The sequence below is a fragment of the Marmota monax genome, unplaced genomic scaffold (assembly GCF_021218885.2).
Source record: "Marmota monax isolate L192 unplaced genomic scaffold, Marmota_monax_Labrador192_F-V1.1 WCK01_AAM20220418_F8-fsc00018, whole genome shotgun sequence".
Lineage (NCBI taxonomy): Eukaryota > Metazoa > Chordata > Mammalia > Rodentia > Sciuridae > Marmota > Marmota monax.
In genome coordinates, this window is record NW_026692201.1 from 7,205,494 (window position 1) to 7,231,935 (window position 26,442).

The 26,442-nt window shown below is 39.1% G+C and overlaps 1 pseudogene; it reads left to right on the top strand.

Annotated features, from left to right (window-relative positions):
* LOC124080600 (calmodulin-A-like) overlaps positions 1-6,265 on the top strand; it is a 39,039-nt pseudogene extending 32,774 nt beyond the window's left edge.
* The last annotated feature ends 20,177 nt before the right edge of the window (positions 6,266-26,442 follow it).

The following is a 26,442-nucleotide window of genomic DNA, read 5'->3' on the forward strand; positions in this document are numbered from 1 at the left end:
TACTGCAACAAGAAAGAAAGAAAAAGGAAGAAAGAAAAAAGAAAACAAAATATGTGAGAAAGGAGAGAGAGGGAGAGTGCTCTTTCACCCTGTAATCACGAGCAGAAATAACCCCTCATTACAACCTTTAACTAGAGGAGGCCTTTAGATGAGGTAGTAACAAAGCTGCACAGAATCCCTTTGAAGACTGAGCCATTGGTGGTGTGGAAAGTGCTAACTCTGTCAGCACCCTTCATGAGTAATCAAGCTTCTCCCAGCAGAAGCGCTTTACGTGTGTTACATACATACATCCATAAGTGGATTATGAACGAGTTCTGTGATCACAGAATGCCAGGTCAGACTTCCAAGATGACTTGTGGTCTCAGATGGGGCTGGATCATTACCTCAGAACACCAAGATCAACCTGGTACCTGCAGAAAGGGAGCATTTTTCTCTCCTCAAACAGATGTCTTTGAAGTGATTCTCCTCCTGGCCTGAGCCATCCTGGCTGGGCCCCAGGGGAAGCATGGCATTTGCCACTAGAGCACCCAGGGACCCAAGTGAAGCTGAATGCAGGCCTCCTGGGGTCAGAGCTGCTCCCCACACTTTTGGTGTTTCCAGGCTTTCCCACAAGTCAGCCTGAAGGGTGCCGCCCCATCCCCAGGACACTCAATGGATATTTCTGCTGCCCACACTGTCCTGCTGTGAAAGACACTGAGTCTCTGTCAGCCAATCAGAAAGAAGAATGTTAAAGACATGAGGGAATAAATAATTGTTAGGATTTTTCCTGGAAGGGAAGGAGAGAAAAAGAAAAAGTGTATCTGAACCAAGACCAAAATGCTTCAAGATTGCCTCAGAACAAAGTCCTTCAAACATAAATAAAAATGATCCTCAAAGCACACAGGAAGAGAATCACGGCCCACACACCTAACACTGGCCATGGGGCTGGCAGAGGATAAAAGCAGAGCCAGATTTGAGGAACGGAGAGGACCAGTGACCAGTGAAACAATGAAAGAGACCTTCCTGGGGAGGCAGGAACAGAACTAAATACAGAACAGCCAGAGGAGGTGGTGCCCAGACTCAGGGGGAGACATGCCAAGCAGGGCCAAGACCAGAGGGAGGGGCTTTCCAAATCTCTATTTGCCTATCCAGGAGGTCTTGGGTAAAGGAATAAAATGGGCAGGGGAAAAAAATCCCATGTTCCTCTTTTTTTTTTTTTTTTGATACCATGGATTGAACCTGGGGTACTTATTCGCTGAGCCACATTCCCAGCCCTTTTTTTATATTTTATTTCTAGACAGGGTCTTGCCGAGTCGCTTAGGGCCTCACTATGTTGCTGAGACTGGCTTTGAACTCGCAACCCTCCTATCTCAGCCTCCCTAGACACTGGGATTACAGGTGCGTGCCACCATGCCACGTCTCTTCTGGCTATTTTCAGTGGGATGCTGAGCGTGGACATGTACAAGTGAATCAGTATTTTCAAACATTTGTCATCATATCAATTACAAATGACAAGTGCCTTTTGTCTTTCAAGTTATCTTTTTGGTCCCAAACTGTAGAATTTAGGTTTAGGTTTTAAGAAGATGAACGTTTTTCCTTTTAAGTAATTTTAGGCTTTGGGAAAGGCTATGGGATGCTAAAACTGTGTTAGTTAGATTTCTGAGGATATCAACTTATGAGAAGGAAAGATTGATTTCAGCTTATGTTTTTCAGAGATTGCGGTCCATTTGGCCATGTTGCCTTTGGGCTTGTAGCAAGGCATAATTTCATGGGGGTGGCAGAGCATGTGACAGAGAAAGCCTGGTCACTTAAGGTGGCCAAGAAATAGAGAGAGGAAGGAGCAGGATCAAGGCATGCTGCCAATGACCTAACTCCAAGTAGGACCACTTCCTAAAGTTTCCACCACCTCTTAATGGCTGGGAAGCAAGTCTCCCACATATGAGCTTTGCAGGATACATTTAAAATCCAAACCACAGCGAATACAGTGACTTTAATCCATTGGTCTTGTCCTTACCCATTCACAAGTACTTATTGACAATTCACTATGGTGGTGGGCTCTGGGTGACACATTGGGCCTATGGCAGTAATGCAAAGGACATTGTGGGGTAGGGTCTTCTTCCCTTCCCCCCTCTTTGCTTTTCTAGTTTTACTCTTTTTATACTGTGATAAACTGCCAATAACATAGAATTTACTATTGGAACCGTTTTTAATTGTACAGTTCAGTGGTATTAAATATATTATCATTTTTGCGTCACCATCACCAACTTCCATCTCCAGAATTCTTACATTTTTCCAAACTGAAACTTTATACCCATTAAACAATAATTCCCCATTTCCTCTTCCCACCAGCCCCTGGCTGTTGCATTCTTCTTTCTATCCATGAATCTGACTATTCCAGAATCATACAGTATTAGTCCCTTTTTAAAGATTTATTTTACTTAGCACAATGTCCTCAAGGTTCATCCATGTCATGGCATACACCAGAACTTCCTTCCCTTTTAAGACTGAAAAACATTCTATTGTATATATTTATTGCATTTTGTTTGTCCTTTCTTTTTTGATGGAAACTTGGGTGCTTCTCCACCTTTTGGCAGTTGTAAGTAATGCTGCTAATGAACGTGAGTGTAGAAAGATTTGTTTGAGCCCCTGCTTTCAATTCTTTCGAGTCTCACTACATTGCCCAGTCTGGCCTCAAACTTGGGAATCCTCCTGCCTCAGCCTGCTGAGTACCTTGGGTATAGGCATGTGCTGTAGTGCTGGTCTTCTTTCATCTTTTTGATAATAGCCATTGCAACATCTCATTGTGGTTAGTTTTTTTTGGTTTGTTTTTTATTTATTTATTTATTTATTTATTTTTTGCTATTCTGGGGATGGATCCAAGGGCCTTGAATGGGGATACATCCCCAGCCCTCTTTGTGTTTTGATTTGCATTTCCCTGATAATTAATGATATTGAGCATTTATTCATATGCCAAAGGGGAAAAAAAGATCTAGATTAGACAAAAATGGATTTGAAGACCAAAAACAAAGCAAAAATTAAAAAGACGACTTTGTCAGGGTAAACTATTCACAGATAAAAGATCAAAAGGACAACTTGAAAGCAGATTTTTATTATCAGATAACAATGCAATTAGGAAAGAAACTGAAAACCAGAAAGATGAAAAGCCACATATTTGCAAGTTTTCTTTGATTTTTAATTGATAAATAATAATTATATATACTGGTGGGGCACAATGTGTTTTTCAGTACATGTCCACATTATGGAATGACCAAATCAGGATATTAGCCTATCTATCAATTTTAGTACTTATCATTTCTTTACGTTCTTCTGTTTGTCTGTTACTTTATTTGAGTAAGGGTATCACTACATTACCCAGGCTGGTCTCAAATTCTTTTTTTTTTTTTTTAGTTGTCAATAGACCCTTATTTTATTTATTTATTTTTAAATTTTTTTATTGGTTGTTCAAAACATTACAAAGCTCTTGACATATCATATTTCATACATTAGATTCAAATGGGTTATGAACTCCCATTTTTACCCCAAATACAGATTGCAGAATCACATAGGTTACACATCCACATTTTTACATAATGCCATATTAGTAACTGTTGTATTCTGCTACCTTTCCTATCCTCTACTATCCCCCCTCCCCTCCCATCTTCTCTCTCTACCCCATCTGCTGTAATTTAATTCTCTCCCTTGCTTTTTTTTCCCTTTCCCCTCACAACCTCTTATATGTAATTTTGTGTAGCAATGAGAGTCTCCTTCCATTTCCATGCAATTTCCCTTTTCTCTCCCTTTCCCTCCCACCTCATGTCTCTGTTTAATGTTAATCTTTTCCTCCTGCTCTTCCTCCCTGCTCTGTTCTTAGTTGCTCTCATTATATCAAAGAAGACATTTGGCATTTGTTTTTTAGGGATTGGCTAGCTTCACTTAGCATAATCTGCTCTAATGCCATCCATTTCCCTGCAAATTCCATGATTTTGTCATTTTTTAGTACTGCGTAATACTCCATTGTGTATAAATGCCACATTTTTTTTATCCATTCATCTCTTGGGTTGGTTCCACAGTCTAGCTATTGTGAATTGTGCTGCTATGAACATCAATGTGGCGGTATCCCTGTAGTATGCTCTTTTAAGGTCTTCAGGGAATAGTCCGAGAAGGGGAATAGCTGGGTCAAATGGTGGTTTCATTCCCAGCTTTCCCAGGAATCTCAATACTGCTTTCCAAATTGGCCGCACCAATTTGCAGTCCCACCAGCAATGTACAAGAGTACCCTTTTCCCCACATCCTCGCCAGCACTTGTTGTTGTTTGACTTCATAATGGCTGCTAATCTTACTGGAGTGAGATGTTATCTTAGGGTAGTTTTGATTTGCATTTCTCTGACTGCTAGAGATGGTGAGCATTTTTTCATGTACTTGCTGATTGATTTTATGTCCTCCTCTGAGAAGTGTCTGTTCAGGTCTTTGGCCCATTTGTTGATTGGGTTATTTGTTATCTTATTGTTTTTGTTTTGTTTTGTTTTGTTTTGTTTTTTGAGTTCTTTGTATACTCTGGATATTAGGGCTCTATCTGAAGTGTGAGGAGTAAAAATTTGTTCCCAGGATGTAGGCTTCCTATTTATCTCTCTTATTGTTTCTCTTGCTGAGAAAAAACTTTTTAGTTTGAGTAAGTCCCATTTGTTGATTCTAGTTATAAACTCTTGTGCTATGGGCGTCCTATTAAGGAATTTGGAGCCCGACCCCACAATATGTAGATCGGAGCCAACTTTTTCTTCTATCAGGTGCAGCGTCTCTGATTTGATATCAAGCTCTTTGATCCATTTTGAGTTAACTTTTGTGCATGGCGAGAGAAAGGGATTCAGTTTCATATGGATTTCCAGTTTTCCCAGCACCATTTGTTGAAGATGCTATCCTTCCTCCATTGCATGCTTTTAGCCCCTTTATCAAATATAAGAAAGTTGTAATTTTGTGGATTGGTCTCTGTGTCCTCTATTCTGTACCATTGGTCCACCCGCCTGTTTTGGTACCAGTACCATGCTGTTTTTGTTACTATTGCTCTGTAGTATAGTTTGAAATCTGGTATTGCTATACCGCCTGATTCACACTTCCTACTTAGAATTGCTTTTGCTATTCTGGGTCTTTTGTTTTTCCATATGAATTTCATGATTGCTTTATCTATTTCTACAAGAAATGCCATTGGGATTTTGATTGGCATTGCATTAAACCTGTAGAGAACTTTGGGTAATATCGCCATTTTGATGATGTTAGTTCTTCCTATCCATGAACAGTGTATGGAAAAATATACCCTGTTCATGGATATTTTATTTATTTACATGTGGTGCTAAGAATCGAACCCAGTGCCTCACACAGGCCAGGAACTATAATCACCTCGCCATGCAATGGGACACCAGAACTGATTCCTTCTAATTAATTCTATCTCCTGTCCACTCTCTCTCTCTCTCTCCCCCAGCTTCTGATAACAACATTTTCTACTTTGTACCTCAGAGTTCTTTTTTTAAAGTCCATAAAGAAGTGAGATCTACAGGTTTGAGTTGTGGGGATGGGGGTGGGGTGGGGGGTTGTTTTGTTTTGGTTTTGGTAGTGCTAGGAATTGAACCCAGCTCTTGCTATACAAGTGCTTTACAACACTGAGTCACACCCAGCCCCATGATAGTCTTTGTTTCCCTGTACCTGCCTTATTTTGTTTTGTATAATGTCCTCTAGGTTCATCCATGCTGTTGCAAATGGCAGACTTTCCTGGTTAAAATACATTTTTAGAATCCAAATGGAGCAAGCCAGCTGAGTGGTTGTGTGGTTGAATCTTAGAAATTGGTAGAGCTTGCAACATGGCTGACCAACTGACCAGAGCAGATCACAAACTTCAAAGGCACTTTTTCACTATTTGATAAGGATATCAACGGAATTCTAACAACAGAATTAGTAACCTGTAATCCGATCTCTTGAGCAAAATCCCACGGAAGCAGTTATAGGACATGATTAATGAAATAAATGCTGATTGAGATGGCGCAACTGACTTTCCTAAATTTCTGACAATAATGGCAAGAAAAATGAAAGACACAATAAAGAAGAAATTGGAGAAGAATTCCAGGTGTTTGATAAGGATGGCAATGGCTACATTACTGCAGCAGAGTTTTGCCATGTGATATGAATCTTGGAGGGAAATTAGATAAAGTGGTTGATAAAATCATTAATGAAGCAGATACTGATGATGATGGTCAAGTAAGCTACCAAGTTTGTACCAATGATGACAGCAACGGGATGACACTGTCCAGAATGTATTAAAATTCTCATACAAACATTTTTATCCACCTTTTCTTTCTAATTCATCTGTTAAATGTTTCCCCCTAGTACTTGTGAAAAATATGTGCATGTATAGTAATTAAAACTTCATCCCTCCATACTTTATTCCCTTATCTTAATGGCATTGTTCTAAAACCTTATTTTAGAAAGCGGATCAGGCTGGTATTATACTCAGTGGCAGAGGACATACTTAGCATGTGCAATGCCCTGGGTTCAATCTCTAACACCAAAAAGGGGGGGGGGGAATGATCAAGCAATATGTTGTATGGGGGTTACTCTGGATATATCTAGGCCTTTCTACACATCTAAACTTAGATGGAGTTGGACAAATAAGGAAGTATCTAGGTTTCGCCTTTTTTTTAAGTGGTTTCCTTTAGGAATTGTCGGTGTATTATTGAAGGATAGGGTTGTAACTCTGCATGGACTATGGATAGTCAAAAATATTCACTTAGAATTTTTAAAAAACCATATTGCATCAATAAGAAAAGGTCATTAAAATGTTTTTAATTAAAAAAACAAGCCTCAGGCTAAACATGGGGGCACACATATGTAATCCCAGCTACTCCTAAGGCTGAGGCAGAGGGATAGCATGTTTGAGGCCAACTTCAGCAACTTAGGGAAACCATATCTCAAAATAAAATGTAATAAGGGCTGGGGGCTGGGGATGTAGATCAGTGGTTGAGGGCTTGTCTACATGTACAAGGCCCTGGGTTCAATTCCCCCAGGACAAGAAAGAAAAAAAGGGGGCTGTGGTTGTGGCTCAGTGGTAGAGAGATCACTTAGCACATGCAAGGTCTTGGGTTTGATCCTAACACCATCTAAAAATAAAAAATAAAATAAAGGTAACTACCACTAAAAAAATAAATATTTAAGAAAGAAAGGTCTGGGGCCACTAAGTTGAATCCCAGGGCCTCATATATGCTAAGAAATCCCTCTACTACTGAGCTACATCCCCAACCCTTTTTATTTTAAATTCTGAGACAGGTGTCTCCAAAATGAGATTCTTCTGCCTCAACTTCTCAGTAGCTGGATTACAGGCCTGCTCCCTTCTACCAGCTCAATCTCTCCACCCATTCATGTTGTTTTCTTATCATAAAGAAACTTTAGGAACTAGTAATTCTGACTCAAAGTAGTCAATAAACATGAAGAAAAAAGAAGCCTAGTCTCAGCAGTAACCAAAGAAATGCAAATTAAAATAATATACCATTTGCCAGGCACAGTTTGTAATCCCGGCAAATTTGGAGGCTGAGACAGGAGGATCACAAGTTCGAGGCCAGGCTCAGCAACTTAGCAAGCCCCTGTCTCAAAATTTAAAAATTTACAGATGATAAAAAGGGAAGGACTGGGAATATAACACAGTGGTAAAAACAACCCTGGATTACATCCCTAGTACCAATGATGATGATGATGAGAATAATAATGATGATGATGATGATATAAAATTTTGTCTGCCAAATTGGCATATATATATTAGAAAATGCTAATATACCATATTGTCAATATTCTTCTTTTAAAACTAATAGACTGTTTTAAGTTGTCGATAGACACAATACCTTTATTTATTTATTTTTATGTGGTGCTAAGGACCAAACCCATGTGCTAGGCAAGCGCTCAACCACTGAGCCACAATCTCAGCCCTCATATTGTCAAAATTCTAAGAAATAAGAATTCACATAGAGTGATGGTAAAATTACCAATCAGTACAGTATTTCAGGAAAGAAATTAGGGCACATATTTCAAAGAATCTTATAAATATTTGTGTCCTCTGAACCCTGTAATTTGGCTTTTAGATGCTTATTCCCATAAAATAATTTGTATCAACAAAAGACTTGTATATAATACATTTATTGAGGCTAAATATAATACCAAAGTTTGGTGTGGTGGCTCAGGCCTATAATCCCAGCAAGTTGGGAGGCTGAAGCAGGAGCATCACAAATTTGAGATAGGCCTAGGAGATTTAATAAGACCCTGTCTCAAAATAAAATATCAAAAAAGGGCAGGGTGGGTAGCCCAGTGATAGTTTCCATTAGTACAAAAACAAAACAAGGCTGGGGATGTGGCTCAAGCGGTAGTGTGCTTGCCTGGCATGCGTGCGGCCTGGGTTCGATCCTCAACACCACATACAAAAGAAAGATGTTGTGTCCACCGAAAACTAAAATAAATAAATAAATATTTAAAAAAAAAAAAAAAAAAAAAAAAAAAAAAAACAAAACTAATTAATTAGTTAAAAGAAGAAAAAAAAAAGAAATAAGAAAACATATATGTATACTCTATCCCCCAAGGTTAATATGGTAACTGTGAGGGCTGGGGCTGGGGCTCAGCGGTAGAGCACTCGCCTAGCACATTTGAGGCGCTGGGTCCTTAGCACCACATAAAAATAAATAAATAAAAGAAATATATGGTAACTGTGAGTGATCAGCCATTCTATCCCTGCTGACCAGAATACAATATATTATATAACTTGTGGAACAGGAAATAAGGAGATCTATTTTTGAGAAGAAACTTTTTCCCCTAATACTAAATTATAAAATAAAATAAACCTCTCATATGATGCCTTATATAGGAAACATTAGGCAATATTTGAATTACTAATTTCAATAGTTTTATAGCAATCTAGTCCTTATACTTTCTAAATAATAAACTAGGTGATAGGGATTCTGGAAAGAGAGCTAAGCTAATGTCACATAAATATATAGATTTATGGTGATGAATGCAATAAATGAACAGATCTTAAAATTCACAAAAAGTAGATGGTAGGTCATTTCAAAGAAGGTTTATGGGGGGCTGGGGATGTGGCTCAAGCGGTAACGCGCTCTCCTGGTATGCGTGTGGCCGAGTTTGATCCTCAGCACCACATACAAACAAAGATGTTGTGTCCGCCAAAAAAACTAAGAAATAAATATTTAAAAAAAAAAAAAAGGTTTATGGGGCTATGAAACCAGGAGCTAATATTATGACCAAAGATTAAATTTCTCCCTAGGGCACCAGAGTCCCTGAATAGTGCTGTGTTTTTCTGAGGAAGTATAAGATTATCCAGTTATAATTATGACATAAGCCATGATTGGTTATTTAGGATATTAAATAAATGTTTCAAAGCCTTAGAAGAAAAAAAAGGGGGGGTGTGCTTTAGCTGTAGCTTAGAGGCAGAGCACTTGTCTAGCATGCGCGAGGCACTAGGTTTGATCTTCATCACCACATAAAAATAGACAAATAAAATAAAGGCATTCTGTCCACCTACAACTACAAAAAAAGAAAAAAGAAAAGAAAAGAAAAAGTCCTAGGGATGTAGCTCAATGGTAGAGCATTTGCCTCCCACTTTGCAGGGCCCTGGGTTCATACATGATAGAATTTAATATTGCTGACTGAGAGAAAATACATACATCTTGTTGTATGCATAACAAGCAAGCAAGTGGCAAGACTGACATTCTGATAGGCAAGTTGAGAAACCTGTCTACTACTATAAACTGCCCAAAACCCTCTGCTCTGAAGAAAGGTAAACTACAGAATACCTGGACAAGGGCTAGAATTTTCCTTCAAGAAATATTTTGCCTTCACTCTAGTAACTGGTTTAGATCCCTGAAGAAATACACAAATCTGCAGAAATGAGTGGCACTCATTCTCCTAGCAATTGTGCTTAGGCAGATTCTGGTAGAAATAAGTTTAGCCTGAAATATTTTCAGAGCCAGTATCTTCAATTTTGCCACTCAGCCACAGAAAGCCCCATAATGCTATGAAACATTTCATTCTGAGCATCACAATTTCCTGATGTGCCTGCCAGAGGGAATTAGCTGCAGAAGGGACAGCCAACCACCTGCATAACTTGACCTGCTGCATGGAGTTTTTAATTCTGGTCAATGTCCAGGGAAAGCAATAATTGACACTTGAGTCATTCTTTCTGACAGACATTAGATAGTAGAAACAATTGCTTATAGAGATCTCTTATAATAGATACCATTAAAACCACCCCATAGCATATGAGGCATACCTGTGTGATTTTCTTTGGCAAAAGGGCTTGCATTCCAGTCATCAAAAAATGTCCTCCCATTAAGTAGGCGTGGTGGTGCATACCTGTAATCCCAGTGGCTTGGGAGATTGAGGCAGGAAGATCAAGAGTTCAAAGGTGGCCTCAGCAAAAAGAGAGGTGTGAAGCAACTCACTTGGCAACAGTAAGACCCTGTCTCTAAATAAAATACAAAATAGGGTTGGGGATGTGGCTCAGTGGCTGAGTGCCCCTGAGTTCAAAAAAGGGTTCCCATGATGGAGATTAGGGCCTATTTTTTCTTCTATTAGACGCAGGGTCTCTTGTTGTATTCCTAGTCCTTGATCCATTTGGAGTTGAGTTTTGTACATGGTGAGAGATAGGAGTTTAATTTCATTTTTGTTGCATATGGATTTCCAGTTTTCCAAGCACCATTTGTTGAAGAGGCTATCTTTTCTCCAGTGCATGTTCTTGGCACCCTTGTCTAATTAAGGTAATTTTGTGGGTTAGTCTCTGTGTCCTCTATTCTGTACTATTGGTCTACCAGTCTGTTTTGGTGCCAATACCATACTGCTTTTTGTTACTATTGCTCTGTAGTATAGTTAGAGGTCTGGTATAGTGATGCCACTTGCTTCACTCTTCCTGCTAATGATTGCTTTAGCTATTCTGGGTCTCTTATTTTTCCACATGAATTTCATGATTGCTTTTTCTATTTCTATGAGGAATGCCATTGGGATTTTGATAGGAATTGCATTAAATCTGTATAGTGCTTTTGGTAGTATGGTTATTTTGATGATATTCTGCCTATCCAAGGTAGATCTTTCCATCTTGTAAAGAAACCTAAGTTAACATAAGGTAAGGAACACATAAAACAGTCTTGTTTCATAATCCTTGAGGTTGTTATTGGATCTCACCCTTTTCCTTGGCTCTCTTAAATATCAAATGGGCATCCAAAGAAAAGTATTTAAAAGCTTCATGATTTAGGGATCTCACTGGATACCATGGCATACACCTATAATCCCAGCAACATGGGAGGCTGAAGCAGGAGGATTGTAGCAAGGAGGCCAGCCTTGGCATATTTTGGATTCTGAGACAAGGAGTCTCAGAATCAAAAATGAAAATAGGCTAGGGATGTAGCTCAATGGTATAGCACCCTGGGTTCAATTCCCAGTTTAAAAAAAAAAAAAGATTTAGGGATCTCTATTAAGCCCTGTGAAGACCAAAAGTAAGGTGTATCTGATGTGTGAGCAGGTTCAATCTGGTTTTCAGGTGAGATATTGTAAAATATATGTTGGATCTCTGATTTCTGGCATATAACTACTAAAATCCTAGGGATCTCGGAATCAGATAGGTTTTTTTTTTTTCCCCTTATACTATGCTTATTACTTGGTGGCTGGCAACAAAAGTAGCTTTATCACCCAAATGACCCAAAGACCAAGGCAGAGTTAAACAGTTAAGACCTTCAGTCCTGAGCCTGAACTCTGGGAAGGGAAGAGGGACTAAAAGTTAAATGGGTCACCAATCCCTGATGATTTAATTAATTGTGTCTTTTTGAGGTAGACTCCATAGAAACCCAGAGGAACAGGGTTCAGAGAACTTCCAGATAGGACAAGTGAAGGTTCCTGGCAATGGTGTGTCCCTTACCCCATGCCTGACCCTATGCATCTCTTCATCTGTATCGTTTGTGTTATTCTTTATAATAAACCATTAAATGTTAAGTGTTTCCCTGAGTTCACTGAGCCCCTCTAGCATATTAATTGAACCAGAGAAAGGAATTGTAGGAACCAGGATTTACAGCCAGTTGATTAGAAGCCCAGGTAATACAAGCTGGGTCTTGCAATTGGCAACTGACTTGTGTTGAGGGCAGTCTTGGGGACTGATCCCTTAACCTGTGAGATCTGACACTATCTCCAAGTAGTACTGGAATTGAATCTGAGGCCACACAGCTGGTGGATTGCTTGCTTGCTGGTGGGGAAAAATCTTTTTGAAGTCAAAGAAGTGACCTTTTTTTACAAATGTATAGCAGGAGAAACTGAGTCTGCATTTGTTTTTGGTTTTTTTTCCTCCACTGCAGGTCAATGGCATTTCCCCCTGTTTTTCAATGGGAGGAACTATCATCTAACTCAATTTCACACTGGTGGACCCCAACATCTCCAGGTTCTGAGCAGCTGTCAGCTGTGCTCAGGCTGCCTTGTGCCAGGGTACATCTGTCTCTGAACCATACAGATATTCCTACGCTCACCTCATAGAACAAGAGAGTAACAGAAGACATTGTCCTGCTAATGTACAACACATAGTACATCCAGCCACATCCCAGTTCAAGTGTGACTCAAGTGCTGGAGACAGAGAGACTGGACTAAGAGACACCTGCTAACCTGCTCAGCAGTGGTATATTCTTGTGTTTTCCCCAAGCGCATTGCCAAAGTGTGTTCATTAGCTTTCCAATCTTGAAATAAATACCAAAGAGAGATCAATTTGAAAAAGAGGAAAGGTTTATTTTGGCTTCAAGTTTGGGAGGTTTCTGTCTATGATGAATTAGCCCTGTTGCTGTGGGCCTGGAGGGGCCAGTACATCATGGCAGGAGGGCATGGAAGGTAGGCTTGTTCACCTCATGGCCGGATATGAGAGAGAAGAAGAGACATATCCTGTAATTCTCTTTGAGGGCATGCTTCCCAGTGAACTAGAATTTCCTTCTAGGATCCCCCTCTTTTTTTAAATTAAATTATTTATTTATTCTAATTTGTTATATCTAGGATCCCCGTCTTAAAGGTTTCTACCACCTCCCAAAATCACAAAGCTGATGACTTAGCATTTATCACATGGGCCTTTGAGGACACTGAAGATCCAAACTTTAGCACAATGCCTGACGAGCCTATCCCCTATTTGATTCTGTTCACAAGATCAAAAATTTGTTAGAAGCTGGGCATGGTGGTGCATGCCTGCAATCCCAGTGGCTCTGGAGGCTGAAGCAGAAAGATCGCAAGTTCAAAGCCAGCCTCAGCAAGTTAGCAAGGCACTAAGCAACTCAGTGAGACCCTGTCTCTAAATAAAATACAAAAAAAGGGCTGGGTATGTGGTACCCCTGGGTTCAGTTTGCAGTACCAATAAAAAAAAAAAAAATGGTTAGATCTCAGAGAATGTTTTAACAGTCATTTTTCTTGCCCAATTAACTGGTTATTAAACCCAAAACACAAACAGGATTTCTACTACTCTATATACACATAGGCTGGAGAGGGAGAAATCACCATGATTCATTCATTCATTCCTTTCTGTGTTTCTTTCTTTTTTCGGTATTGGGGATTGAATCTAGGGGTGATACCACTGAGCTGTATCCCCAGCCCTTTTTATTTTTTATTTTGAGGCAGGGTCTCACTAAATTATTAAGGCTGGCCTTGAACTTGGATTCCTTCTGCCTCTAGCCTCCCAAGAAGCTGAAATTATAGGTATGCGTCACTGTGCCCAGTTCCATGATGCATTTCTAACACATTTTCTTATTTACATTAGTAATTCACAGTTTTTCTTATTTCTTCTCTCCCCCTTTTCTGGGGATGGGAGTTGATTGTTTTGCTGTTCCTATGGTTACTTTTCTAAAAATTTATTGTCGCTTATGGAAAGCAAGTTGTGCCCTGCTCCAAGTTACTCCATGAGTAGAATAGTAGTTTTCAGGGTGTGCCTAACCCTGAGTTACTCTGTTTTATAATAAAAAGCAATGGTTCACCATGAGTTATAATATTTTGAGTACAGGCCAAAGAAGAATGACTCTACATCTCGTTTGTACATGTAAATAGTCACCATATGTACAGCACAATTGTGAGTCATGAATTGATAAATAAATTACCTGTGTTAATAAAAATGACCACCCATTAACTTATCAAATTAAAACAGAATTTATTAAATTAAATGTGGATGCATGGGCTCATTGAACTCACATCAGAAAATCCAGGCCCATGAACTTATTGAACACACCAGACGAAGCAATGTCCTCCCCTGGGACCCATAAAAGGAGGAGCACCAAGCCTGGTGGTGGCACACACAGACCCACCAACAGATCATCCAGTGAACATGTAGCACAAAGTGACTAATCTGCAACTCTCTGTCCCCAGCTCCATCTCCCTGTTTGATGTGGCAACTGCAAAACTGCCTACATCTGGATCCTGGACTAGAAAAAGTGCCCTGCTCTGACAGCTCTGCACCCCCAATGATTTCTTTGGCATGTTTTGGTTCATAATTTTATTTGACAACCTGCAGTGATTCTTTTGCACTTTTGTTTTTTTCTTGTGGTATCTGGGATAGAGGGACAGAGAATAGGACTCACTCTATCTGGAGTGACAAAAGACCACTCCACCTTGGGTGACTGAGAACCCCACTCATAAAGCACCTATCCCACCCTCACCTCATGGGTTTTGCTTAGATACTGATGGGAAATTTTCCAACATGGCAAAATCAGCACAGGTACGCTATACCATGAAAGGAAACAGTAGTAACTGCCCTGAATGCATAATATATGAGGAAGGGATGTTTCCAGACCAAATATAAAAACCCACCAGTTGGAAAATCCACGTTCTCTGGAACATACTTTCATTTAAGCTAAATAAACCTTTTATGCTTTTTTCTATCTGTGTCTCTCTACTGAAATCTTTCTTTCGGGAAGACAAGGAACAAGGAACCTCTTCCTGGTAGCAATACCACTGAATTGTGCACTTAAAATTGGTTAAGATGATCTGTTTTATGTTAAGTATCTTTTCTCATTATAAAACATTTTATTAAAAGAAATAAAGAAATGAAGAAAGAAAAAGAGAGAAAGAAGGGAAGGGCCTCTTGTGCATTTTTATCTGCTCTCAGCCTTTGCTCCCTGTGCAGCCTGCTGGAACATTTATGGGTATTGTTCAGTATTTTATTTTTTTTATTTTTAGTTGTAGATGGACACAATACCTTTATCTTATTTGTTTTGATTTGTATGTGGTGTCGGGGATCGAACCCAGTGCCTCACACATGCTAGGCAAGTAAGTGCTCTACCACTGAGCCACAATGCTGGCCCATGTTCAGAATTTAAATGTTTATCTTCTTAGCTCCCCCTTTCTTATCAAGAAACTATGTGGATGTTGCTTGACAACAATCTTACTTTTATTTTTGTTTATTTATTTATTTTTAAGGAGGAAAGATCTAATTTGGTCACAGTTTTAGAGGTTTCAGCCATCGCCAGCTGAGCAAAGCTGCTCACCTTCAATGGTCAGGAAGGAGGAAAGAGAGAGGGAGAGAGAAACAATCTTACATTTACTTGAGGCATAGAAAGTATCAAATTAGCCAGGTGTGGTGGCATGCAACTGTAATCCCAGATATTCTAGAGGCTGAGGTAGGAGGATTTCTTGAGCATAGGTTTTGTGTCAGCCTGGGAAATAGCAAGAAATAAGTAAATTTTTAAAGAAAGAAAGATCACAAAAGATAATGGATGCCAACCAAGAATCTTATTATATCCAGCAAAATTAAGTTTCAAATTTGACAATGAAATAAAAAACTGTCCATGACAAATGAAAGCTAAAAGACTTTACATCGAGAAAGCCTGCACTACAGAACGTTCTTGGCAAAATATTCCACAAGGAGGAAATGAAAAACAACAATGAAAATCTGCAAAGGGAAGAACAACAATAAAGGAAAAGCCAACCAAAGGAGAAACCAAGTCAAGCTAAATACCAAAAATAATAAACAAAAATGACTGGTAATATAATTCATGTCTCTTTTGACCCTTTTGGATAAATTTTTACACATAAAAATTTTAACTACAATATTATCTAACTTTTCAGGTTTTTGTTTATTTTGTATTTTTTTACTTTCCATTTCTCCTCACAAAGTTACACAAATATTTTCTTTAAAAGTTTTAGCATTTTATATGGTATGTTTTAATATATAATTAATCTGGTATGTGTATATACATTGCCTATGATATGAGATGAGATATATTTTACTCTCTTATAACTAAAAATCCATATTCAACATTCAAGGATGAAAAAGATCAGAGTAAAAATTCTTTAATAAAGTATTTATAAAGGTAAGGGCAAGGTTGAGGGAAACTAACAAATTTTGTGAAGCACCTTTCCTTCCATAAACTTGGAGAGGTAGGAGGTGAAAGAACAGAGAGCAATTATGAAAAACTTGTAGGAGAAGGCTACCTAACTGAAGTTATTCCCACCAAAAGCATGTAGAAATCAACTCACAGTCGGAGTTTTTTTATTATTATCATTATCATTATTATTATTATTATTATTATTAATTTTAGTTGTAATCAGACATAATGCCTTTATTTTATTTATTTTTATGTGATGCTGAGGATCAAACCAAGCGCCCCACATGTGCTGGACGAGCGCTATACCGCTGAGCCACAACCCCAGCTCCTAATAGAGTCTTATAGGGAGGAATAAAACACCTCGTCCTGCTCTTATATATTCTAATTTCATCTCTTTGGTGTCCCTTTCTGATGGAACTCAACAAGAAACCACATAACAAGGGGACTTATCATGTAACCTACAGCATATGTCTCACCAGAAGGTAAAAGATGGAGAAAGGAGTCAATATGGCAGCCATGAGCCTATTGAGTATTTGAAATGAGTCTAGTCTGAATTGAGGTGCGCTATGTGTTAAATCGACCTTAGATTCCAAAGAATTACTAAGGACAAAGAAAATGAACATAAAATATCTTACTAACAATTATTTTCTTTGCAAATTATGTTGGTAATCCATTGGGTTAAATGAAAATATATTAAAATTAATTTCTCTATTTGTTTAAAAAATAAAGAAGTAAAGGAGAACAAGGTAACATTCTGTATCTTCACTGTAGTACTATATATCCATATTTATATGTTGTCATTTTTTATATTTGTGTTATCAAAATTCATATAACTATAAAACTAAATAGGGCAAATTGTACCATATGTACATGATATCTCAACAAACATGACTTTAAAAAGAAATCTAGTTCATGAAGTTTTTAACAGTATTGGGCACATACTAACCACCTGATAAATAATGGCTCTTATTATGATTCATTAAAACAACCGGCATCAAGCTGTTTCATAGTGGGGCAGGGAGGGGGAGTACGGGAGGGATAGACGAAGTCTAGATAGAAGTCTAGATAGGACAAATGGTTTGGAGGGAAAGGGAGGGGGCATGGGGTTAGAAATGATGGTGAAATGTGATAGACATCATTATCCAAAGTACATGTATGAAGACACGAATGGTGTAAATGTACTTTGTATACAACCAGAGATATGAAAAAATGTACTCAATATATGTAATATGAATTGTAATACATTCCGTTGTCATATATAACAAATCAGAATTTTAAAAAATAAAAAAAGAAAGATCAGAGACTGGGGCTGGGGCTGTAGTTCAGTGGAAGGGCACTTGCTTAGCATGCATGAGGCACTGGGTTCGATCCTCAGCACCACACAAAAATAAACAAATACAATAAAGGCATTCTGTCTATCTACAACTACCAAAAATTATTTTTTTAAAAAAAAGAAGAAAAAGAAAGATCAGAGACCTATAGAAAGGAATACTTTAGATACTTAATGTCACAGGCTTCTGATGACATTCCTTAATTAACTTTGAGACCTTACTACTGCACTAAATCGGGAGTTCTAGAATTCTAGTGGAAAAGCTGGTAGGTCCATGGGACTGCTAATCCAAGCCTGAGCATAATGAGTATTAGTTACATAGTGAATGAATGACAGTTCTGTGAATGAATTACATATCACTTACGAAGGATGATGGTGGATTTTGTTTGAAATATTGTAGGTACTGTTCTACTTTTTTTGAATATAAGGAACCCCTCTCTCTTTTCTTCTATGCTATCTGTATTCATAGTGATTTAGAAGATGCTGTTTTGAAAAAAGAAATGTGTCTGGGCGTGATGGTGTGCAGTGACTTGGAAGACTTAGACAGGAGGATTGCAAGTTTGAGGCCCATCTCAGCAACTTTATGAGACCCTATCTTAAAATTTAAGAAAAGAAAGAAAGAAAGAGAGAGAGAGAAGGAAGGAAGGAAGGAAAGAAAGAGAGAGAGAGAGAGAGAGAGAGAGAGAAAGAAAGAAAGAAAGAAAGAAAGAAAGAAAGAAAGAAAGAAAGAAAGAAAGAAAGAAAGAAAAGGGTTGTGGGTTTAACTCTGTGGTAGAGCAGTACCTGGTTCTGAGGGAGCTCAGACTATGCCTGGCCTTATTTGAGAGATAACAACAGTGGACAGCTTCACCAAGAATATCTACATCTTTGCTTTATGGAATTCAAGTGGCAACATTGTATCGTGAAAAGTTTTTCATCTACTAACATCTTAGATATTACTGCCACCATTTGTATTAATAGTTACTTTTTTAAATTTTAATTTTAATTTATTTCTGGTGCTGAGGAACACCATCAGAAGCCACAAAGATACCTGTTCCCCACAACCCTGTGACCCAGAGTACTGTAGTGTCCTTTTCAAGGATCTTAGGATAGTCTATTTTTCTTTAAAATAAGTGAGTATGAATCGAATTTTCTTTCTCTCTCTTTTTTTTTTTTGGGGGGGGGGTGGCAGGGTGGGTACCAAGGATTGAACTCAGGGGCACTTGACCACTGAGCCACATCCCCAGCCCAATTTTGTATTTTATTCAGAGACAGGGTCTCACTGAATTGCTTAGCACCTCGCTTATGCTAAGGCTGGCTTTGAACTCAAGATCCTCCTGTCTCGGCCTCCCAAGCTGCTGGGATTCAGGCATGCGCCACCTCACCGGGCTCCCTTTTCTCTTGATAATGAGTACTGCTATAATTTTTTTTCCTCATTTCTCTCTCTCTTTTTAATATCAGGGCTGGGGATTGATGCCAGAGCCTTGTTCGTGTCATACAAGCTAGGAAGGCAGGTGCTCTACCACCAAGCTGACAAACCAGCTGCTTTTTAATTTTTAACTTTTAAACTTACTTTTATTTTTTGAGGTATTGTGGATTGAACCCAGGGGTGCTCTACCACTCAACTATTTCACCAACTATTAGCACAAAAAGATCGAACCGGAGACAGACTTCATGGATCATCACAACTTTTTACTTAGGAACGGAGTTTCATGAAGGAACAGGATGACATTTCTTTCTTTCTTTCTTTTTTAATGTTAACAATAATTTCTTTTTTTTTTTAAAGAGAGAGAGGGAATTTTAATATTTCTTTATTTTTTTTTTTAGTTTTTTGGCAGACATAACATCTTTGTTTGTATGTGGTGCTGAGGATCGAACCTGGGCTGCACGCATGCCAGGCGAGCACGCTACCGCTTGAGCCACATCCCCAGCCCGGGGGATGACATTTCTGATGGACCCAATTTCCTGATGGAAAAAGAGCCACTGGCCCAAGGAGAAGTTTGTGCCTATGTAGATTATACTGAGAGGTAAACTAATTATTGCCAGAGCATGTCTGGTTTCAGTGGTCAGTATTTATCTCTTTCCCTCCAGGATCTCATTGTACTGTCACTGAGAAAGGACTTATTTTGGGAAGGGTCAATACTTTGGCTTCTTCCCAGAGATTGCCAATCTAGGCTTTTTGAATGGATATTTCCTCCCCAGGGCTTGTCTTGTCACTGGGAAAGAATGTATTGGGAAAGGATCAATGCAATCAATATTTGGCTTTCTTTTTTACTCCCTTTTCCCAGGCCACACTATTTGGCGGGGGTGGGGGGGTGGGGGGGGTGGGTTCCATTTTGCATATCCAACACCAACCATTTTTAAATTTTATTTTTAGACAGGGTCTCAGTAAGTTGCTGATGTTGGCCTTGACCTTGTAATCCTCCTTCCTCAGCCTCCTCAGTAACTGGTATTACATGTGAGTATCACCACACCAGCTATCCCAGTCCCTTTTTAAATTTATTTTGAGACAGGGTCTCACTAAGTTGCCCAGGCTGCCCTCAAACTTGTTTTGCTCTTACCCCAACCTCTCTCAAGTAGCTGGAATTATGGCTCCCCCAGGTCTTTTTTATTTCCCACATCATCTTTAAGATGCTTGATCCATGGGGTTGGCTCAGTGGTAGAGTACTTGCCTAGCATATGTGAGACACTGGGTTTGATCCTCAGCACCACATAAAAACAAATAAGGAAAAGATACTGTGTCCATCTACAAAAAAAAAAAAAAAAAAAGATGCTTGACCCTATAACAATTGATCTTTACTACCACCTTTTCATAGATAGTTCCACTGATTTTGCAGGAACAACACCAACCAGATCATCAGGAAACTATTTCTTAGATCCTGTGTCATTGTAACAGTGGTCCACTTTATGCTTTGATTGTAGCCCTTGCTGCTCTGCCACTGCAATTTATTTTTAAAATGGACATGTTTCTTTCTCTTCCTATTTCCCTAATCTCAGGGGAAACAGAGTTACTTTTCTTCCCCATCCTAGGCACAGTTATCTGTCCCTGATTCACACCCACCATAGGAACAAAGTAATCCAGACTTTGGGGATGCTACCAGAAGATCTCAGAAATGATTATCTCCCAAGTTAACAAGTGAATTACAACTCCAGACAGAGAACACATGGAATGTAGCCCCTGAGTCTCCCCCATCCCCACCCCACCCGGTTCAAATCCCCTATTTCTCCTTTCCTAGCTAAGCAATAAATCTTTTTCCTTTTTGTCAAAACTGTGTCCTCTCTGGGCACCTTGGGCACATGCCTGTAATCCCAGAAGTCTGAGAAAGGAAGATCGCAAGTTCAAAGCCAGCCTCAGCAAAAGCAAGCCACTAAGCAACTTGGTGAGACCCTGTCTCTAAATGAAATACAACATGTGACTCAGTGGTTGAGTGCCCCTGAGTTAAAAACCCGGTACTGTTGCCAAAATTTCTGTCCTTTTCCCTGATGCCAATCCAATTACAAGGACATGGTTTTGAAACAAAGAAAAAAGATGGTTTATTGCTTAGTTACAACAGAAGAAACACAGGGATTCCTATCCCAAATGTTGTGATTCTGCCCATCAGCAGGAACAGGGCTTTTTTTTTTTTTAAAGAGGTGATTCAGAGAAAATGAGATTAGAGAGGAGAGATCAGGGAGGAGAAATTTAGGGAAAAGAAGAATAGGGAGGAGATGATGGGGGGAAAAAGAATATCAGAGAAGATCAGGGAAAAGATCAGGGAGGTGATCAGAAAGGAGAACTTTAGGGAAAAGAAGGTTGGGAAAAAGAAAAAAACATGTAAATTTCAAAGCTGAAAGAGAGAGAGAGAGACAGAGAGAGAGAGACAGAGTCAAAGCATCAAGTGAACCCCTGTTACAATACCGAAAAAAAAAAAAGTGTCCTTTTTACAGGATTGGCATGGGGGACAGGGACTGAGCTTTCAGCAACATCATCAACTCAGGAGATTTATGACCCTGAGTTGTTGATCACAAATGATATCATACATCTGGAACAAAAGGGGAGACTGACAATGTTGAATCTTACCTGATCCTGGTGGGGGGAGGGGAGTTGAAGCTAAGAAATCTCAAATTTCACTAATCTCAAGTAAAAAAAAAAAAATTTTCCAGATGTATTCTGAAAAAAAGAAGAAATACCCATGCAACACTGATCTACTTTATGCTTTGAATATAGTCCTTGCTGCTGTGTCAAAGAGACTTTTTTAAAAGAACATGCTTCTTTGTCTTCCTTTCTTCCCCCTCCTCCCTAATCTCTCCCTCTCCTCAATCTCTCCCTTTCCCTAATTTGGGAAGTGGCAGGAGAGAATAGGCAAAATTTTCCCTATTCTACGCAAAATTATTTATTCTTGAGCTCACACTGACTACAGGAATCCGAGAATGGCACCAGAAGATCTTATATTGGAAAGTTGGTCCTCACAAGGTCTTGAGAAAAGGGGAAAAAAGGGTTTATTGCTTTGCTAGCAAAGGGAAAACACAGGAAACTCCTGTCCCAAAGGCTGTGATTCTGCCCATCCACTTTTATAGAGGTGATTCAGAGAAAATGAAATTAGGGAGAGATCAGAAAGGAGAAGATCAGGGAAAAGAAGGTCAGGGAGAAGTTTAGGGAAAAGAATATCAGAGAAGATCAGGGAGGTGATCAGGAAGGAGACATTAAGGGAAAAGAAGATTGGGGAGAGAAGTTTAGAGAAAAGACCAGCTCTTTTTATGTTATAGATAAATGCACCAGGCAAGGTGGCACATACCTGTAATCCCAGCAGCTCGGGAGGCAAAAGTAGGAGGATTGCAAGTTCAAAGCCAATCTCAGCAATGGTAAAATGCTAAGCAACTTGTTGGCAGCAGGTCCACCCTGGCCCCTGGAGCCCTACCTCCACTAGTTTGTTCTGCATGCCAGTGTGGCCAGCTCACAAGGCCATGGCGAACTTGCGGTTTTTCTGTTCCTGCTTGTCCGTCTGAGACATATGTATCCCACGGGAATGCCTTGACCTTTTCTGGTCTGATGGACTTATTGTTAAGGGAGGTTTCGGTACCTGACAATAATAGATGTTGAAACTAAATTTCTCCCCCCTCCCTCCTGCTTTTGGGTAGTTTTCCACTTCTGCTGCTTGGGGTATAAAAAAAGGTGTGTTAGCAATAAAGAGTATTGACTCCTGGATGAAGAACCTTGGTGTCCTGTGTGTCTTTTAACCTCGCCGTCCCTCGCCGGACTCGGCTCCCTTGGCCGGACTCGGCACAACTCGGTGAGATCTTATCTCTAAATAAAATACAAAATAGGGCTGGGGATGAGGCTCAGTGGTTGAGTGCCCCTGAGCTCAATCTCTGGTACCTCCAACCCCCAAAAACAATAATATAAATTCCTAAACAAACAATCCATCTGCAGGAGAAATTCATTCCCAAAGACTGCTCCCTCCTGATAAGAACAAAGTTGCTCTAAAAGGAGGACCTTGTGACCTTTACAGAGACCAGATTCCAGGACTCAGGGAGATAGGATAATTAGAAGCAAAGACTTGCCCCGCACCAACCACAAAATCTTTAAGAACAAGTTTCTTTAGAAACATTCAGCTTGGGCCAAGGTGACCCAGAGTTGCCTTGGATTTTAGCATGTCATTACAACAGTAAAATCTTACCTCTTTGGGTAAGACTATACACAGGGAGGGCTTGAAAGTCTGAGGCAAGTCTACTGTCAGTCAAAAGTCGAAAGGTGGAACTGGGCATGACTCTTGAAATTTTCCTGGGACTCCCTGAAGGGGAGGAGGGGCATTCTGTTCCTCCCCTCTCTGAGGGGACCCACTGTCCCCTTATACCCTTTGAGAATGTTCTTTTTTCGCTTCTCCTATCTCTTCTAATAAATTCCTGCCTGCTACTGTGGGTGACTTGCTTGAAATTCTTCATGCAAGAATTCTTGAATCAGTGGCCACAGACCCCCCCCCCCCACCATGGTCACTTAAGCTCCACAGGCCAATCTCACTCTACAACAGAACTATACTCACCGCCCTTTTTCCCCCCTATTATTTCAGTCACCTACCCACTCATCCATCAGTCAAGAATTCAAACTGATATTATCTTCCACATGCCCAGTGTATTTCTCTGTCTCTGTTTACACATGCCACTCTTCTCCATCAAAAGTGGCATTTATTTACTGTCTTTTTAAATCTGGGCTGGCTTATGACTTGCTCTGACTAGTAGAAGGTGGCAAAACTGGCATCGTGTCAATCACAGACCTGAGCCCTTAGAAACCCAACTGCTTCTACTTTGGCTTAAGGCCCCTAAGCCACTGTGGAAAATAGTCTCTCTTGTTGAAAGAAAAAATTAGCATCTGAGCCAGCTGTGGTGGTGCACTCCTATAATCCTAGCTACTAGGGAGGCTGAGCCTGGTCAATTTAGTGAGACCCTGTCTCAAAGTAAAATAAAAGAGGTGTTGGGGGTGTAACTCAGCGATAGATCACTTGAGTAGCATTTGCTAGTCCCTGAGTTCAATCTCCAATATATCCCCTCCATCCCCTACCCCCCAAAAACCAGACTTCCAAATGTGGCCTATTGTTTCAGGAATGAAACTATTGCATGCATATAAAATAATGTGAATGAACATAAACCAAATGAGAACATGTTATCTTTTGGGAGTAGAGGCCACTTTCACTTGATTTTTTCTCCTTTTTCACAAAGAGAATTACTTTCAATAGTTAGACAAAAATACAAAATATCATCTGGGAGAATTTCAATAACTTTTAATAATACTCATTATATATCTAATTAAATTTTAAAAAATAAATTAAAATGAGCAAATCCAATATTGTTGAATCTAAGGTCAACCTCTATATTGGCATATGGACTTGGATTCATAAAGCATTCATACCCTTTGGCCTACTAATTCCACTTTAGGACTCTACCTTAAGGAAACGATCAGAAAGAAAAAATAAGTAGTTTGTATAAAGATGCTCATAGAAATGCTATTTATAATACTGAAAAATTGGAAAAGTTTCAAAAGTTCAATAGAGGTAAGGTTAAGTAAAATGGTGCATTATTAAAATAGAAAACGATTAGGCTGGGGATGTGGCTCAGAGGTAGAGTGCTTGCCTAGTATGCACGAAGTTCTGGGTTCAATTCTCAGCACTGAGAAAAAAAAAAAAGAAAAGAAATAAAACCATGGAACACTACCTAATGCATGAACTAAGTGGATACATGGAAATGGTAACTTAGGTTAAATTAAAAAACAATAAAATCTGTGTGTTGGATTGGCAGTAAATATAATACATACATGTGAATTAATAATGATCAGAGAATAATGTGGAGGGATATAAATAGTTACAAGCCTAATAAACTATCTCCATAAAGTTGTTCAAAATCTTGGGTTTTTGTTTTGTTTTGTTTTGGGCTTTGTTTGGTTTTCAAATCAAGTTGTGGCTGTAGAAGAATTAACTATTGTACTGAATCTTTGAAATTCCTGTACCTGAGTGTGCTGTGTGCTTCTCTCACAGCAATAATGCAATTTAACATTCACCAGCTTACCTGGGAGCATAAGTAATGAGGGAGTCATTTTTTATTCATCAGTGATACTAAGTTAGTGTTTTGAAAACAAACAACAAAACAAAACCAGTATCTTAAAGGATATATAACAGAAAAAAAAAATCTCTGGCAGATTTCATAGAGGACAGACAATCTTTTCCTTTCCTTCCCATGCCAGCCAAATGATGGATATACTTAGGGGATCACTTGCATTATGACCAAAGGGAACGATCAATCAGAATAGAAGGCTTAATTTATTTAAAAAGTGAACTATCTCCAACATACCAGAAAACACAAATAATTAATATAATAAATACTCACGTACTCAAATGCCCAACTTACCCAATGTGAATAACTGGGAATCCCTTTCACATCACTCTCCAATCCTACTTATTTGCTTCTCTCCTCAAAGGAAAACTATTTGGATCTTGGATGTGTGTGTGTTTGTGTGTGTGTGTGTGTGTGTGAGAGAGAGAGAGAGAGAGAGAGAGAGAGAGAGAGAGACTCAGTGGTACAGTGCTTGCCTGACTTGTAAAAGGCCCTAGGTTCAATCCCCAGCACCTCAAAAGCAAGCAAATGAACAAACAAAATATATTTTGTTTATTTAAAAATTAAGGTTTGGATATGTAGTTCAGTGGTATATGAATTGCCTAACCTGAGTGAAGCCCTGGGTTCCATCCCCAGCATTATGGAAAAAAAAAAATTGAAATGGCATCATACTGGGCTGGGATTGTGGCTCAAAGGTAGAGCACTAGCCTAGCATGTGTGAGACACTGGGTTTGAACCTCAGCACCACATAAAAATAAAATAAAGGTATTGTGTCCACCTACAACTAAAAAATAATCATTAAAAAAATGGCATCATATTGTACATACCTTACCCACAATATTTTTTCTCACTTAATATAGCTATGTTTATACATGTAGGTATAATTCATTGTTTTAACTACTGCATGGCATTTTTAAGAATTATGAATTTAACATGAAATATTTTTAAAATATGGAGAAAAAAATATTGCAATGAACACTTCAGTACTCAACACCCAACTTCATCCTACATTAGCATTGTGATATCATGGCACATAATTCAGACTTTTGTGGGGGATGGGGGCAGTATTAGGGATTGAACCTAGGACATTGCACCTGATAGGCCAGCACTCCATCACCTAGCTCCATCCTCAATCCTTTTATTTTTATTTTTGAAACAGGATCTCACTAAGTTGACCAGCCTGGTCTAGAATTTGCCATCCTCCTGCCT